The sequence below is a fragment of the Phyllobates terribilis genome, unplaced genomic scaffold, assembly GCF_046119375.1.
Source record: "Phyllobates terribilis strain yellow unplaced genomic scaffold, ASM4611937v1 Scaffold_259__1_contigs__length_2703414, whole genome shotgun sequence".
NCBI lineage: Eukaryota > Metazoa > Chordata > Amphibia > Anura > Dendrobatidae > Phyllobates > Phyllobates terribilis.
Window position 1 is genome coordinate 1,406,800 of NW_027363019.1, and position 16,144 is coordinate 1,422,943.

Sequence of the window (16,144 nt, forward strand, 5' to 3'; positions counted from 1 at the left end):
CGTGTCCGGGTTAGTGTCTTCAGCCAAGGCGAGCTTTCTAGCTTCCAGCCTCTGGCACTCGCTCCTGCTCCTACAGAGCTCCTGTTGTAACTTTCCCTGTGTCTGCTGTCCTCCAGACCTGGCTGCGTCTCTGTCTGGGACTTCACTCACTAATCCCGCCCCAGACCCAGTTTATAAGGGCAGATTCCTCCCCTCCCAGGTCTGGGTGGGCCGTGTTGCATGCTTAGGGCTCCTGACCAGAGAAACCTCCCACTTGCTCTCAGACATAATATCTCTATTACTGTGGTAACCAGACCCCTGGGGTGCCACATTCCCCCCTTGTAAATTTTAGTACTCTGGGACTAAACACATTTTTTTTTTAAAGAAACATAAATGCAGGGTATAACAATAATACAATAACATATTTACAGGAAGCTTTAGTTCTTTAAAGGTCACGGCGTGTCTGCAACCGGGTGTCCATATCACCCAAGGTGAAGTTTTAAGCGAAGTAGGGGACCTGTTCAAAGCAAACCCCTTGCGTTGGCCTTGGGCGTGGCTGCCAGGCTGGAGCTAGCTACTTTGGGCCGCAAGTAGGCCACGCCAGACAGGTTTTCTCTTCCGCGGCCGTCTTCGCAAGAGGCACCAAGGTGCAACTATCTACAAAATTGTTCCGGTTATCCAGTGTCCATAACCTGTTAGTCCAAATAAATCTGCAGGGTAACTGAGAAACATAATTAATAACAGGCAACAAACATAAACCATAAATATTTTCAAGAAACAGGTAAATTCACAGTGCATTACTTATATTCTCCAGCGCGCGGGCATTTGACCTCTAGTGACTCTAGTGGACCTACGGAGCTCACTAACTGGTCCTGCACTACAGGGTGTAGGAGGTGTTATGGGCAAGCTGGGCAGCTTTCTGCGCACTCTTTGGCGCACTAGGGGCACGGCAGGCTCACTACTAGCAGAGGGTTGATTCTCCTGGGCTGCTGGTGTGGATTCTTCTGCCTCCTGGGCCGGCTGCTCTTCCAGCTCTACCTGGTCTTCTGTAGGCACTTGAGGGGCTAGCTGGAGAAAGGTGAGGACGGGCACCACGATAGCGTTGTTTACTTGTGTCCAGGACCGGGGAAAGTCTCCGAGTACGGTGCTGATCATTTCCTCCTTTTCCTCTACGGGTTGAGGGTCTTCCTGATCTTCATCCGTGCTTTGTAACTTCTCGGGGCACTTTTTCAGGTGGTCTCTGGAGACAGTGGCTGTGGTCTCTCCTCCATCCTTACTGATGACGTACACCTTTGGATTATTGTGGCTTGAGGGCAGTACGGTGTACGGGTCCTTTTCCCACTGGTCATCCAACTTATGGAGCCGCCTTTTTCTTTTCAAGACCTGCTCTCCAGGTACCAAGGGAACAGCGGGAGCATGTTGGTTGTAAGTCCTCTCCTGCCTTTCTCTTGATTGACAGAGACTTCGCTCGACGCTCTCCTGTACTTTCCGGTACTGCTGCTGCCGTTCTGTATCCCAGTCTGCTTCTGGCGAGGTGTCCTCGGGTGTCAGGACTCCCATATCCAGGTCAACAGGCTGCTTACCAGGTCTTGCTCGCATTAGGTAAGCCGGGGTACAGTTGGTGGAACCTACCGGGATGTGGTTATACAGGTCCACCAGATCGGGCAGTTTCTCAGGCCACAGACTGCGTTCTTCCAGGGGCAATGTTTTTAGCAGATCTATCACCACCTGGTTCATCTTCTCGCAGAGTCCATTGGTTTGGGGGTGATAGGGCGTTGTTCTTATCTTCTTGCAGCCATACAGGTTGCAGAACTCCTGGAAGACCTCCGCTTCGAAGGCTGGTCCTTTGTCCGTCAGCACTTGGTCCGGGTACCCGTGTGGGCGACAGAAGTGCAGCTGGAAGGCTCTGGCTGCTGTCTGAGCCGTCAGGTCTTTGACAGGGACCACCACCAGGAACCGGGAGTAGTGATCCACGATGGTTAGGGCGTAGACATACCCGCTTCTGCTTGGAGCCAGTTTAACATGGTCCAGAGCGACCAGTTCCTGCGGCTGCCTGGTGATGATGGGCTGCAGGGGAGTCCTCTGGCTGGCACGGTCCCTTCTTCTTAGATTGCACGGGCCACAGTCTCTACACCACCTCTCAATGGCTCCTCTCATGCCTATCCAGTAGAACCGTTCACGCAGCAGGAACTCCAGCTTCTTCCAACCGAAGTGCCCTGCCCCATTGTGGTAGGCCTCCAGCACCATAGCTGCGTCCCATCTCGGTACCACCACCTGCCAGATCAGTTCATGTGTCCGGGAATTGACCAATCTGCAGCACAACTTCTCCTTGTAGAGAAACAGTCTGCTCTTCTCCGTCCACAGTTGCTTGGTCTCTTCCGGAGCGTCTGGGTCCAGGCGGGCGTCAGCCTGGGTCAGCATCTCCTTCACCAGACGGACTGCGGGGTCGCTGTCTTGTGTCTCCGCCCAGTTGTAGTGGGGTAAGGGTTTGAACGTAGCGGATCGCTAGCCCCTCACACGGTGGGAATACTAGGTAATCCCATGACTGTGAAACGCAGGGAGTTCGATCTCTTCCAATTCTTCTGGATCCTCCCCTTCGTCCGGTAGGTTTGGCATCCTGGACAGGGCGTCCGAGTTGGTATTGGAGCGTCCTGCCCGGTACTTGATCGTGAACTCAAAATTGGACAGGCGGGCCATCCATTTCTGCTCCAGGGCACCCAGTCTTGCAGTGTCCTGGTGTGTCAACGGGTTGTTGTCCGTGTACACGGTGAACCTGGAAGAGGCAAGGTAATGCTTGAAACGTTCGGTTACTGCCCACACCACTGCCAGGAACTCTAGCTTGAACGAGCTGTAATTCTCAGGGTTTCTTTCCGTGGGTCGCAGTTTTCGGCTGGCGTAAGCAATTACCCGTTCTCTCCCCTGCTGGATCTGGGACAGTACGGCCCCTAGCCCGATGTTGCTTGCGTCCGTGTGGAGGATAAAGGGCTGGTTGTAATCAGGGTACGCCAGGATTTCATCCCCCGTCAGGGCCATCTTCAGCTGGCGGAATGACTCCTCTTCCAGCTTTTCCCATTTGAAGGGTGGCTTCTGGTTTTTGGCCTTCCTGGACTGGCCTATCAGGAGGTCCTGCATAGGAGCTGCCTTCTTGGTAAAACCGGGAATGAATCTTCGGTAGTAGCCTACCAACCCGAGGAACTGCCGCACTTCCTTTATGCTGGATGGTCTTGGCCAGTCCTTAATTACGGTGATCTTGTCAGGGTCGGGGGCTACTCCGTCAACACTCACCACGTGTCCCAGGTACTGTACCTTTGGCTTCAGTAGATGACACTTTGAGGGTTTTACCTTTAGGCCATAGTTTGCCAGGGCTTCAAACACTTCTGCCAGGTGTTCCAGATGGTCCTCATAGGTCTTAGAATAGACGATGACGTCGTCCAGGTATAACAGGACCATCTCGAAGTTCCGGTGTCCCAGACAGCATTCCATCAACCGTTGGAAGATTGCAGAGCCCGAACGGCATACAGTTAAATTCGCTGAGTCCCATCGGGGTGGTGAATGCGGTCTTCTCCCGGTCCGCCTCTGCTACAGGAACCTGCCAGTACCCGCTAGTGAGATCCAAAGTAGAGAAGAAGTTAGCAGATTTTAATGCAGCTAAGGACTCTTCTATCCTTGGTAACGGGTACGCATCTTTGTGTGTGATACGGTTGACCTTCCTGTAGTCTACACACATTCTCATGGTGTTGTCTTTCTTTTTCACTAAGACTAGTGGAGCTGCCCAGGGGCTACAGCTGTCCCTAATTATCCCAGCCTCCTTCATGTCTTTTAGCATCCCCTTGGCATGTTGATAGTGTGCAGGGGGTACGGGTCGGTATCTCTCTTTTATGGGAGGATGGTCTCCCGTTGGGATGTGATGTTCTACCCCCTTTACTCGCCCAAAGTCTAACGGGTGTTTGCTAAACACTCTTTCGTACTCTTGAACCTCCCGATAGACTCCCTGTTTTTGGTGTGAGGGAGTGGAGTCAGTACCCAAATGCAGTTGCTGACACCAGTCCTCCATTGGTTTCTTAGAGCCGTTACCTTCCTCTGGTTGAGATGGAGGCAAGGGTTCCACGGCCTGTACAGAGTTCTGGTTGATGGTGAACAATTTGGCTAGCGTGGCATACCGGGGCAGGTGTACTTCTCTCTCCCCGATATTTATGATGCGGACGGGCACCCTCCCATGGCGTACATCGACCACCCCCCGTGCTGTCAAAATGGTGGGCCTACTGTCTGAGTAGACGGGTTCTACCATTGCTTGGTAGTCTCTACCTCTTAGACCAATAGCTGCCCCGCACCAAATCATCATCTCACTTTTTGGGGGCATGGCAATAGGGAATGGGTCACACATTCTCACGCTACCTATCTCACCACCAGATAGTTCCACTTGTTGCCGCTTCATCAGTGCCCGGATCTCTTTCTGGAGCACACGCTGCTGGCTGGAACTGGCGTTCTTGGCAACCTGTTGCAAAATAAGAATCACCTCTGCAAGACAGTTTTCAATTACGTTAGTACCTAGGGTGATTTTTGGGTGACTCTCGCGACGGTCAATGTCCACAATGATAAGTCCTTGTGCCGGCAGTTCAACTTTACCGACCTTGATGGTCATTTCCTTAAATCCTATCTGTGGCACGGGCTGACCATTGCTGGCGATAATGCTCAGGTCGTCATCTGGGTAGCGGGTTATGTCCGAGTCATTCCAGTACCGCTTGAAGAGCACGTACGGGATGGTGGTGACCTGTGACCCGGTGTCTAGTAGGGCACTCATAGGAATGCCATCCAGTACCACGGGCAAGACCGGACGTCCCCCTACGTATTTGTCACGCCAGTTTGATGGGCCTGATGATCTTATGCCTGGGGATTGGCCCTCTACCCCAGGTTGTGCCCGTTTAAATGACAGTACCTTGCCATATGTCCGGGTTGATCGCAGCGGCGGCAGATGGGTCGTCCGTCCTCGTTGTATCTGTCGCTGGGTCTTCCTCTGGCCGGTGGGGTCCTCCTCAGTCGGCGCCACGGGACGTCCTCCGGTCCGGATGCCAGCTGGATCTTTCCTGGAGAAGAGACCTGTAAAGACTGCACAGTTCTGGTTGGACCTGATGGTGCTGGTCTGTTGCCGGGTTATTGTTCAAAGCCTGTGCATCAGCTCCCACAGGCCCTGCAGACAAGGGCGCCGCATCCTGGTGATAAGTGATAGCAGGGCGCCTGTGGGTCACAGCGCCACCTGGTGCTGGTTCTCGGAGCACCCGGATGGCTCTGTCCTTGAACTGTGCAAAGTCCACGTCAGGTTCCTGTAAAGCCATTGCCCGCAACTGGGTTCGGTGGGCATTGCACAGTAGACCCTCAATAAATTGTTCGGTCAGCAACTTGTCTTCATTTCCCACGCTGTCAGGGTCTGCCTGCTTAATGGCTCTCAGGGCCTCTTGTAGGTTTAGAGCATAGTCTCTTATACTTTCATGTGCCCGTTGTTTGCACCCGTAAAATCTGAGCTTTATTTCGGCTGAGGTGCGGGTATCAAATGTGTCTTTCAGCCGGGCTAGTATCTCTCTGACAGTCCTCTTCTTCCCAGGTGACCAGGACTTTATCTCCCTTTGGGCTGCCCCGATTAACTGGGCCACCAGAATGCTCACTTTTTGCTCTTCTGTGAGGGGGTATACCTGGAAGAGGCTATCAAGTCTTTCCCTAAAGTCACTCAGGGTATGTGACTCCCCTGAGTACTGGGGTAGCCAGGTTGCCCCCAGGATATAAGGCATGGTGAATGGCATGACCGCTGCAGCGGTTGCGCAGGTGGCCGGTGTGGCGGTGGACCTCCCCTCGGTGTCCGACATCCTCCTTCCCCCCTAGTGGACCGTGGCCTACCTTGCGATGCTCTTCTTCCGTAGGCCGCGGCTCCGCAATCAATCGTCGGGGTAGAGGACCTGGCGTCGCGCTCCGATGACGTCAGCGTCGCTCTTCCTCCCTTCCAGGACCTTACGCAGCGTCGGAGCGTGGGGCGGAGCTTCGGATCTCGCGCGCTTTCGGCGTCCACGCCCCTCTTCTTCCCGCGCGGCGTCCCGAAGATGGCGTCCGAAGGCGGGAAGCAGCTGCGGATGGCGGGAAGAAGGCAGAAGACGGCGGGAAACGGTCCAAGATGGCGTCCGATGGCGGGAAACGACTCCGGACGGCGGGAAACTTCGCCACAGGTAAGTTCAAAAGTCTTTTTCAGGCACGCAGTACCCGGTGGTTGCGGGCACGAAATCCTGCCGACTACGCCAAAGTTGACGCGCCCCCTGGGCCTGTGCTGTGCAGGGGATACCCGGAGCCGGATCGCTGGGGGTTGTAGTCTCAGTGTGGTGGTGACCCGGTCCGTCCCCAGGGCGGTCAAACCAGTGGCAGTCTTAGGTAATAACAAATGTCCGACTACGCCACCCGTGGATTGCGGTCAGTGGGGACCGCCGCTGCGCTGCCGACCGCTGAGGCTGATGTTGTTTGCGCAGCTGAGTATGGGATAACTCCCCACGGGAGAAGTATTGCCTCAGGGCAGCTAGTGTGGATGATGGGAGTGATGGTGTGAGCGTCCCAGTAGTAATGGTGCTGGTGCGGCGATGAAACACAGAGACGTGTGGTGCAGTTCAGGGTCTTTACTGATGGTATAAGGCAGACCCTCCCGGGAGTACTGGTTAGCAGTAGGGGCCTGGTCAGTCTGTGAGCAAGCAGGATCTCCCCTGGCCAGGTGGAGTTGTAGGCCTCCCCGACTATCTGCACTCTTTCCTGACTACCTTGCTCTATGCGGGTAGAAGTAGCCCACGTCCCTGAGTATACCGTGTGGTGCTCACCCGTATGGCCGGTGACTTGGGGCCTTCCGTTAGCCTCCGCTTCACGATGGCGGTGCTGGTCCCTTGCTTGTGACCATGCCTTCGGGTTTCTAAGGCCAGAGGACATGGAATCCCCTGCCGGTTGGATTCTGCTGCTGGACCTGGATGTCCCCACAGCTTCGGACTCCGTGTCCGGGTTAGTGTCTTCAGCCAAGGCGAGCTTTCTAGCTTCCAGCCTCTGGCACTCGCTCCTGCTCCTACAGAGCTCCTGTTGTAACTTTCCCTGTGTCTGCTGTCCTCCAGACCTGGCTGCGTCTCTGTCTGGGACTTCACTCACTAATCCCGCCCCAGACCCAGTTTATAAGGGCAAATTCCTCCCCTCCCAGGTCTGGGTGGGCCGTGTTGCATGCTTAGGGCTCCTGACCAGAGAAACCTCCCACTTGCTCTCAGACATAATATCTCTATTACTGTGGTAACCAGACCCCTGGGGTGCCACATAGACAGATACACGGCAGGTCATATATTCAGTCTCTGTGTCTCCACAGATGGATCCAGGAGGAGAAATCCACCAGAGAGATGTCCCCGTCCTCTGTATTCCCATTACTGTCCAGAGGAGAATCACAACATCCCAGAGGATCATCAGGTAGATGACACTGAAGACCCCACAACATCTGACCATGAAGTGATGGGATTTGAGCTCATCTCACATTGTTCTTTTTTAGGGTGAAGATCTGATTGATATTAAGGTTGAGGTTATACATGGAGCAGAAGAGGCGACCGCAATATGGGCCGATCAGCAGGGTGAGGAGGGAAGACTGTCGTGTCGGTTCTATGGTCATCTACTACTACTTCCATCATTGCATGACACAATCTACAGTGGCATGTAAAAGTTTGGGCACCCCTGGCCAAATTCCTGTTATTGTGACCAGTTAAACAAGTTGAAGATGAAATGATCTCTAAAAGACCTAAAGTTAAAGATGACACATTTCCTTTGAGTTACCCTGGGACATTTGTGTGCTCAGATAACTTTGACCAATGATTCAGATCTTACTTAGCCTGTTAGGGTTATGGCTCGTTCACTATCATCGTTAGGAAAGGCCAGGTGATTCAAATTTCCAGCTTTATAAAAACACAGCTTACTCTAACATTGTGCCAAAATAACCGCAGCCATGGCTTCTTCTAAGCAGCTGTCTAGCTCTCTGAAAATGGTGGAGGCCACAAAGCAGGAGAAGGCTATGAGCAAAGCGCTTTCAAGTTGCCCTTTCCTTGGTTCAAAATGTAATAAAGAAATGGCAGTTAACAGAAACAGTGGAGGTCAAGATAAGGTCTGGAAGACCAAGCAGATTTTCAGTAGGATTGCTAGAGAGGCAAATCAGAACCCCCGCCTGACTGCAAAAGACCTTCAGAAAGATTTAGCAGACTCTGGAGTTGTGGAACATTGTTGTACTCTTCAGAGACACCTGCACAAATATGGCCTTCATGGAAGAGTCATCAGAAGAAAACCTCTCCTGCGACCTCACCATAAAATTCAGCGTCAGAAGTATGCAAAAGTACATCTAAGAAGGTCTGATGCATTTTGTAAACAAGTCTTGTAGACCGATGAGGCTAAAATAGAGCAATGATCATAGTTGTGTGGAGAAAAAAGGGCACAGAATTTTAGGAAAAGAACATCTCGCCAACCATTAAGCATGGTGGTGGATCAATCATGCTTTGGGGTTGTGTTGCAGCCAATGGCACAGGGAACGGGTAGAGGGAAGAATGGATTCCTTGAAATTTCAGCAAATTCTTGATACAAACTTAACACCATCTGCAAAAAAGCTGAAGGTAAAAAGAGGATGGCAAATGATAATGATACTAAACACACGTCAAAAGGCGAAAGCTGAAGGTTTTACAATGGCCCTCACAGTCCCCTGATCTGAACATCATTGAAAATCTGTGGCTAGACCTCAAAATAGCAGACGATGCTAGACGACCCAAGAATCTCACAGAACTGGAAGAATTCTCCAAAGAAGAATGAATGAAAATCCCTCAAACAAGAATTGAAAGACTATTGTCTGGCTACAAAAAGCATTTACAAGCTGTGATACTTTCAAAAGGGGGCGCTACTAGGTACAAACCTTGCCGGGTGCCAAAACTTTTGCATTTTCCCTTATTGAATTTTTTTTAAATGTAAAAGATGAAAATATATATAATTTATTATTCATTGTTTTGCCTAAACTACAAAGGAAATGTCATCTTTAACTTTAGGCCGTTTAGAGATTATTTCATCTTCAACTTAACTGTTCGCAATAACAGTAATTTTGACCATTGGTGCCCAAACTTTTACATGTCACTGTATTCTGTCACTATGTGTTTCCTACAGATGGACTCATGGAAAGAAATCCACCAGAGAGATGTCCCCGTCCTCTGTATTCCCAGGACTGTCCAGAGGAGAATCACAACATCCCGGAGAGTCATCAGGTAGACGGTGCTGAGCCCTGTACCCGATCTGTATATGGGGGGACATTTCTGATCGATATCATAGATGTCACAGATTTTGGTGGTTTCTTGTATTGTGCTGATTGTTACATCTGATATATCAGGAGGAAGATCCGACTAAGAATAAAGAGGAAGACGAGACAGAAGAAGAAGCGATGACGAGGAGGGATCAGCCGTGTGTGAGTGACGGGAAGGAGGAGATTCCTGTAGATGTTTCCACAGGTGTGTAATAATGACCAGCGTGTGATGATGATGATGATGACTGGCTTATGACGATGATGACTGGCATGTGACTATGATTAGCGGCGTGTGATGATGATTACTGGCGTATGATGATGATGATTGGCATGTGACTATGATTAGCCGTGTGTGATGATGATGACTGGCATATGACGATGATGATTGGCATGTGACTATGATGACCGGCGTGTGATGATGATGACTGGCGTATGACGATGATGATTGGCATGTGACTATGATTAGCGGCGTGTGATGATGATGACTGGCGTATGACGATGATGATTGGCATGTGACTATGTTGACCGGCGTGTGATGATGATGACTGGCGTGTGACGATGATGATTGGCATGTGACTATGATTAGCGGCTCCTGATGATGATGACTGGCGTATGACGATGATGATTGGCATGTGACTATGATTAGCGGCGTATGACGATGATGATTGGCATGTGACTATGATGACCGGCGTGTGATGATGATGACTGGCGTATGACGATGATGATTGGCATGTGACTATGATTAGCGGCGTGTGATGGTGATGACTGGCGTATGACGATGATGATTGGCATGTGACTATGATTAGTGACGTGTGATGATGATGACTGGCGTATGACGATGATGATTGGCATGTGACTATGATTAGCGGCGTGTGATGATGATGATTGGCATGTGACTATGATTACTGGCGTGTGATGATGATGACTGGCGTATGACGATGATGATTGGCATGTGAGTATGATTAGCGGCGCCTGACGATGACCGGTGTGTGATATTGTATGAAGTCTCCGGTGCAGTGAAGCTTTATCCGCCGTCCACATCACAGCAGAAGCGTCCGGTGATGGCGCGGCTGCTCTTGTACAGAGTCCGGTTGCGCACCGATGAATAACTGGGCCGCATTCACACCTCTTCTTAATGATTTAATAAGCACATTTTTAATTTTCCTAATTGTGTTTTTAATATTACTTCCATCTTTTACTTCCATATTATTCTTACACAAGTCTCATGCTGCCATATAAATGACTGAGCTTGCGATTCGGACAGAACCCCGGGGGAAGATTCCGTATAATGAGGCTCTGTGGACGCCGTCTGGCCTATGATCCAGTGATGTCCATCTTTTTCAGCGTGCATAAAAGCACAGGCGACCAGAGGCTAGACGGAGTCCGGTGTAACTCTGCTGCCTCATTATTCTGAATGGATCCCTCGGGGGTGTCATCTGAATCATGTATTTTGTAGATTTAGATGGAAACCCCGATGTACAGTGGGTGCGGAAAGTATTCTTACTCCTTGAAATTTTTCACTCTTTGTTTCATTGCAGCCATTTTGTAAATTGAAAAAGTTCATTTTTTTCCTCATTAAAGTACACGCTGCACCCCATCTTCACTGAAAAAAAAACAGAAATGTAGAAATTTTTGTAAATTTATAAAAAAAAAAAGCCTGAAATATCACATGGTCATAATTATTCAGACCCTTTGCTCAGTGTTGAGTAGAAGCACCTTTTGAGCTAGTACAGCCATGAGTCTTCTTGGGAATGATGCAACAAGGTTTTCACCCCTGGATTTGGGGATCCTCTGCCATTCTTCCTTGCAGATCCTCTCCAGTTCCATCAGGTTGGTTGGTGAACGTTGGTGGACAGCCATTTTCAGGTTTCTCCAGAGATGCTCAATTGGGTTTAGGTCAGGACTCTGGCTGGGCCAGTCAAGAATGGTCACAGAGTTGTTCTGAAGCCACTCCTTTTGTCATTTTAGCTGTGTGCTTAGGGTCACTGTCTTGTTGGAAGGTGAACCTTGGGCCAAGTCTGAGGACCAGAGCACTCTGGAAGAGGTTTTTATCCAGGATATCTCTGTACTTGGCTGCATTCATGTTTCTTCATTGGCAACCAGTCATCCTGTCCGTGCAGCTGAAAAATACCCCCATAGCATGATGCTGCCACCACCATGTTTCACTGTAGGGATTGTATTGGGCAGGTCATGAGCAGTGCCTGGTTTTCTCCACACATACCGGTTAGAATTATCACCAAAAAGTTCTATCTTCGTCTCATCAGACCAGAGAATCTTATTTCTCATAATCTGTGAGTCCTTCATGTGTTTTTGAGCAAACTCTATGCGGGCTTTCATATGTCTTGCACTGAGTAGATCCTTCCATCTGGCCACTCTGCCATAAAGGCCCGACTGGTGGAGGGCTGCAGTGATCATTGACTTTTGTGAGCTTTCTCCCTTCTCCCTACTGCATCGCTGGAGCTCAGCCACAGTGATCTTGGTGTTTTTCTTTACTTCTCCTACCAAGGCTCTTCTCCCACGATTGCTCAGTTTGCTGGACGGCCAGGTCTAGGAAGACTTCTGGTGCGCACAAACTTCTTCCATTTAAGGATTATGAAGGCCACTGTGCTCTTAGGAACCTTGAGTAATGCAGAAATTCTTTTGTAACCTTGGCCAGATCTGTGCCTTGCCACAATTCTGTGTCTGAACTCCTTGGGCAGTTCCTTTGAGCTCATGATTCTCATTTGGTCTGACATGCACTGTGAGCCGTGAGGTCTTATATAGACAGGTGTGTGTCTTTCCAAATCAAGTCCTATAAGTTTAATTAAACACAGCTGGACTCCAATGAAGGAGTAGAACCATCTCAAGGAGGATCACAAGGAAATGGACAGCATGTGACTTAAATATGAGTGTCTGAGCAAAGGGTCTGAATACTTATGACCATGTGATATTTCAGGTTTTCTTTTTTAATAAATTTGCAAAATTGTCTGCATTTATGCTTTTTTTCAGTCAAGATGGGGTGCAGAGTGTACTTTAGTGAGAAAAATAAATGATCTTTTTCGAATTTACCAAATGGCTGCAATGAAACAAAGAGTGAAAAATGTAAAGGGGTCTGAATACTTCCCATACCCACTGTAAGTGTTCAGTGTACAGCACAGGATAAATATGCTCCAAAATGTTCTGTACCCCAAAATGCCACCAAGAGCTTCTACTCAACCCACAAAAAACAAGTCCCCACTCAGGTTCATCATCTGTAAACAGTAATATAGGGGGTGTCCATATTACTGGAAGTACAAAGGTTCTGGAAAAGTGACTTGGCTCCCACTTAAAGAAATCCAGTGACATCTGCGCTCCCAAATCCAAATGCCCCCTCCTCCTGGGCCCCACAGTGTGCAGTTAGCATCCACATGTTTGGCATTACTGTAGCGGGGAGAGGCAATTTATTTCTCCAGAAAGCACTAGCTGGGAATCATGTACTGGGCGCTACAACGTAAGGGCACTGCAATGTACCGGACACTACAATGTACTGGCCACTATAAGGGAATATTTGCATTTTCACTTCACAACATCCATTACTGCTCGTTTCTGGAAAGCACCCATGGAGTCAAATTCATCACTACACCTGTAGATACATTTCCATAGGGGTGTAATTTCCAAACTGGTGTCACTTGAGGGGGGATTCTGCTCTTCTGCCACTTTGGGGCTCTGTATATGGAGTCTGCAAACTGTTCTACTAAAGTTTGTTCTCCAAGAGTCAAATAGCGCTCCGTCCCTCCCGAGTCTCGCCATGTGGCTAAGCAGTACAGTACAGCCACATATGGGGTATTGCCCCGTTCAGGAGAAATTGTATAAAGTTATGTGGTCATTTTTACCCATTTTCCCTTGTGAAAATGTAAAATCTGGGGCTAAAATAATACTATAGTGGTAAAAATGTAATTTTTTTTTCTTCACCGTTCAATTGTATAACATTTTGTGAATCACAATTACCTTGTATTCATTGGGAAAGTGCGCGGTGGATGCTGGGTGTGACGCGCGGGGAAACCCCACCCACAGCCCGGTGTCCACCGCGGGGATCGCATCACCGAGTCACGCTTCACTTGACGTGACATCAGGGGAAGCAAGAGCCGGCTGAGGCCGGGGATCGCGTGATGCCGGTGAGTGGCCAGCGATAGCGCCGCTCACAGCCAATAAAGACAAAGCTAGGTAATTAGAAAAAACCTTCTCTCAACGGGTTAATTACATTGGCGGCATTTTTAATAGTAGTGGACAACTTCTTTAATTACGTGGACACTTTTCTATACCAAGGGCAAGATACGAAGCTTGAGAGAGTGAAATGGCACTAGAGGTACATTAAGGGAACCTGTCATCAGTAATTACCACTTAAAGAACTATTTCCCGTCTAATCTCTGCCACCCCTGACTTGTGCCAATGTCACCAGTTTATAAGTGTCATTCACTTTACCCGTCATTGTGTTAATGTTATGGCATGTAGTTGTCCTCCTTATTACCGGTACTTTCACTGACGAGGGTCTTCATTGTGAGATCCAGAAAATACATTTAAAAATCCTTTTTGTGTTGTTGAAAAAATCACATGTAATCTATCTTTCCTCCTTACAGGAAATCCTTGTGAGAATAACGGTTCATCACTAAATTGTAAAAGAGAAGATATCAGGAAGCACTCTAATAGAGGAAACCTCATCACCCTTCCTGCACCTCCTGGACTTCACAGCACTTCACTTTCTTATAATCCTCCTAATCATGTGGAATCATCTCCTGAGCAATCTCACATTATTACCAAAAGTCCAGGGGGCAAAGTGGATTCAAGATTTCAGTGTGACAAGCAATTTACAAAAAGCTCAGATTTTTTCACTCACAGAAAACACAAAGGTAAAAAGCCATACTCCTGTTCAGAATGTGGGAAATTCTTTACCTATAAATCACAATTTATTATACATGAGAGAATTCACACAGGAGAGAAGCCATTTTCATGTTCGGAATGTGGGAAATGTTTTGGAAGTAAATCAGACCTTGTTAAACATCAAAGAATTCACACCGGGGAAAAACCTTTTTCATGTTTACAATGTAGAAGGTGCTTTCCAGAAAAATCACAGCTTGTTATACATCAGAGAATTCACACAGGAGAAAAGCCGTATTCATGTTCAAAATGTGGAAAGTCCTTCACAGGTAAAGGAAGTCTTATTAGACATGAGAGAATTCACACAGGAGAGAAGCCATATTCATGTTCAGAATGTGGGAAATGCTTTACAGATAAAAGGACTCTTATTACACATCAGAAAATTCACACAGGAGAGAAGCCATATTCATGTTCAGAATGTGGGAAATCTTTTATGCGTAAATCAAATCTTTCTGCTCATAAGAGAATTCATACAGGAGAAAAGCCGTATTCATGTCCAGAATGTGGGAAATGCTTTACAGAGAAATCAAAACTTGTGAGACACGAGAAAATTCACACAGGAGAGCAGCCGTATTCATGTTCAGAATGCGGGAAATCTTTTATGCTTAAATCAAATCTTTCTGCTCATAAGAGAATTCATACAGGAGGAAAGCCATTTTCTTGTTCAGAATGTGCGAAATGTTTTAAAAGTAAATCACACCTTGTTATACATCAAAGAATTCACACCGGGGAGAAGCCGTATTCATGTTCAGAATGTGGAAAGTCGTTCACGAATAACTGGAGTCTTATTAAACATCAGAGAATTCACACAGGAGAGAAGCCATATTCATGTTCAGAATGTTGGAAGTCCTTTACAGATAAAAGGAGTCTTATTCCACATCAGCGAATTCACACAGGAGAGAAGCCATATTCGTGTTCAGAATGTGGGAAATGCTTTAGAAATAAAGGGAATCTTATTAGACATCAGAGAAATCACACAGGAGAAAAAACATTTTCATGTTCACTATGTGAGAAGTCCTTCACAAATAAAGGGCATCTTAGTAGACATCAGAGCATTCATACTGGAAAGTCGCCATATTCATGCTCAGAATGTGGGAAGTGTTTTAGTTATAAATCAGATCTTGTTAAACATCACAGAATTCACACAGGAGAGAAGCCGTATTCATGTTCAGAATGTGGGAAATCTTTTATGCGTAAATCAATTCTTGCTGCACATAACAGAATTCATACAGGAGAGAAGCCATTTTCTTGTTCAGAATGTGGGAAATCTTTTTTACACCTTGTAAAACATGAGAGAAGTCATACGGAAAAGAAAGTATAATTATGTTCACTGTGTTTTATAAAGTTTAATAAGCATTGTTCAGCATAAATGAGTACACCCCCTTTGATGAGTAAGATTTTGTTTAATAGCTCACTGAACACAAGATCAATTTCTACAATTTTGCCAACACTTAGTTTCATAGAACATTTTTTTTGTAATCAAAACATGAAAGTAAGGGTAATAATTAGTGTTGAGCATTCCGATACTGAAATATCGGGTATCGGCCGATATTCACTGTATCGGAATTCCGATACTTAATTCCGATACTTTTATAATATCGGATACCGGAATCGGAAGTTCCCATAATGCCTGCGCTCTGCAGTGTCTGTGAAGGATGACAAGTTGGATGGCAGCGCTCAGCTGCGATCCAGCTTGTCATCAGAATGCCATCCCAGCGTGGGAGAATTCTCCTGATTGTTTAAAAGCCGGCGCGCGGTAAAAAGCCGCCGGCTTTTAAACAATCACGCAGCCCCATACTGCTTCCCCGCAGCCTCCCACCCCGATCCTCCGCTCCCCTCGCCACCTCCCATCCCGATCGTAAATTAGGACCGGGCGGGGAGCGCAGCACCAAGGAGCGAAGGACCCGGGCGGGGAAGCCGGCAGTGAAAAGACTTCACCGCCGGCTTTCCCGT

The 16,144-nt window shown here is 48.1% G+C and overlaps 1 pseudogene; it reads left to right on the forward strand.

The window, feature by feature from the left end:
* Positions 1 to 15,635, forward strand: part of LOC141219276 (uncharacterized) — a 74,386-nt pseudogene extending 58,751 nt beyond the window's left edge.
* The last annotated feature ends 509 nt before the right edge of the window (positions 15,636 to 16,144 follow it).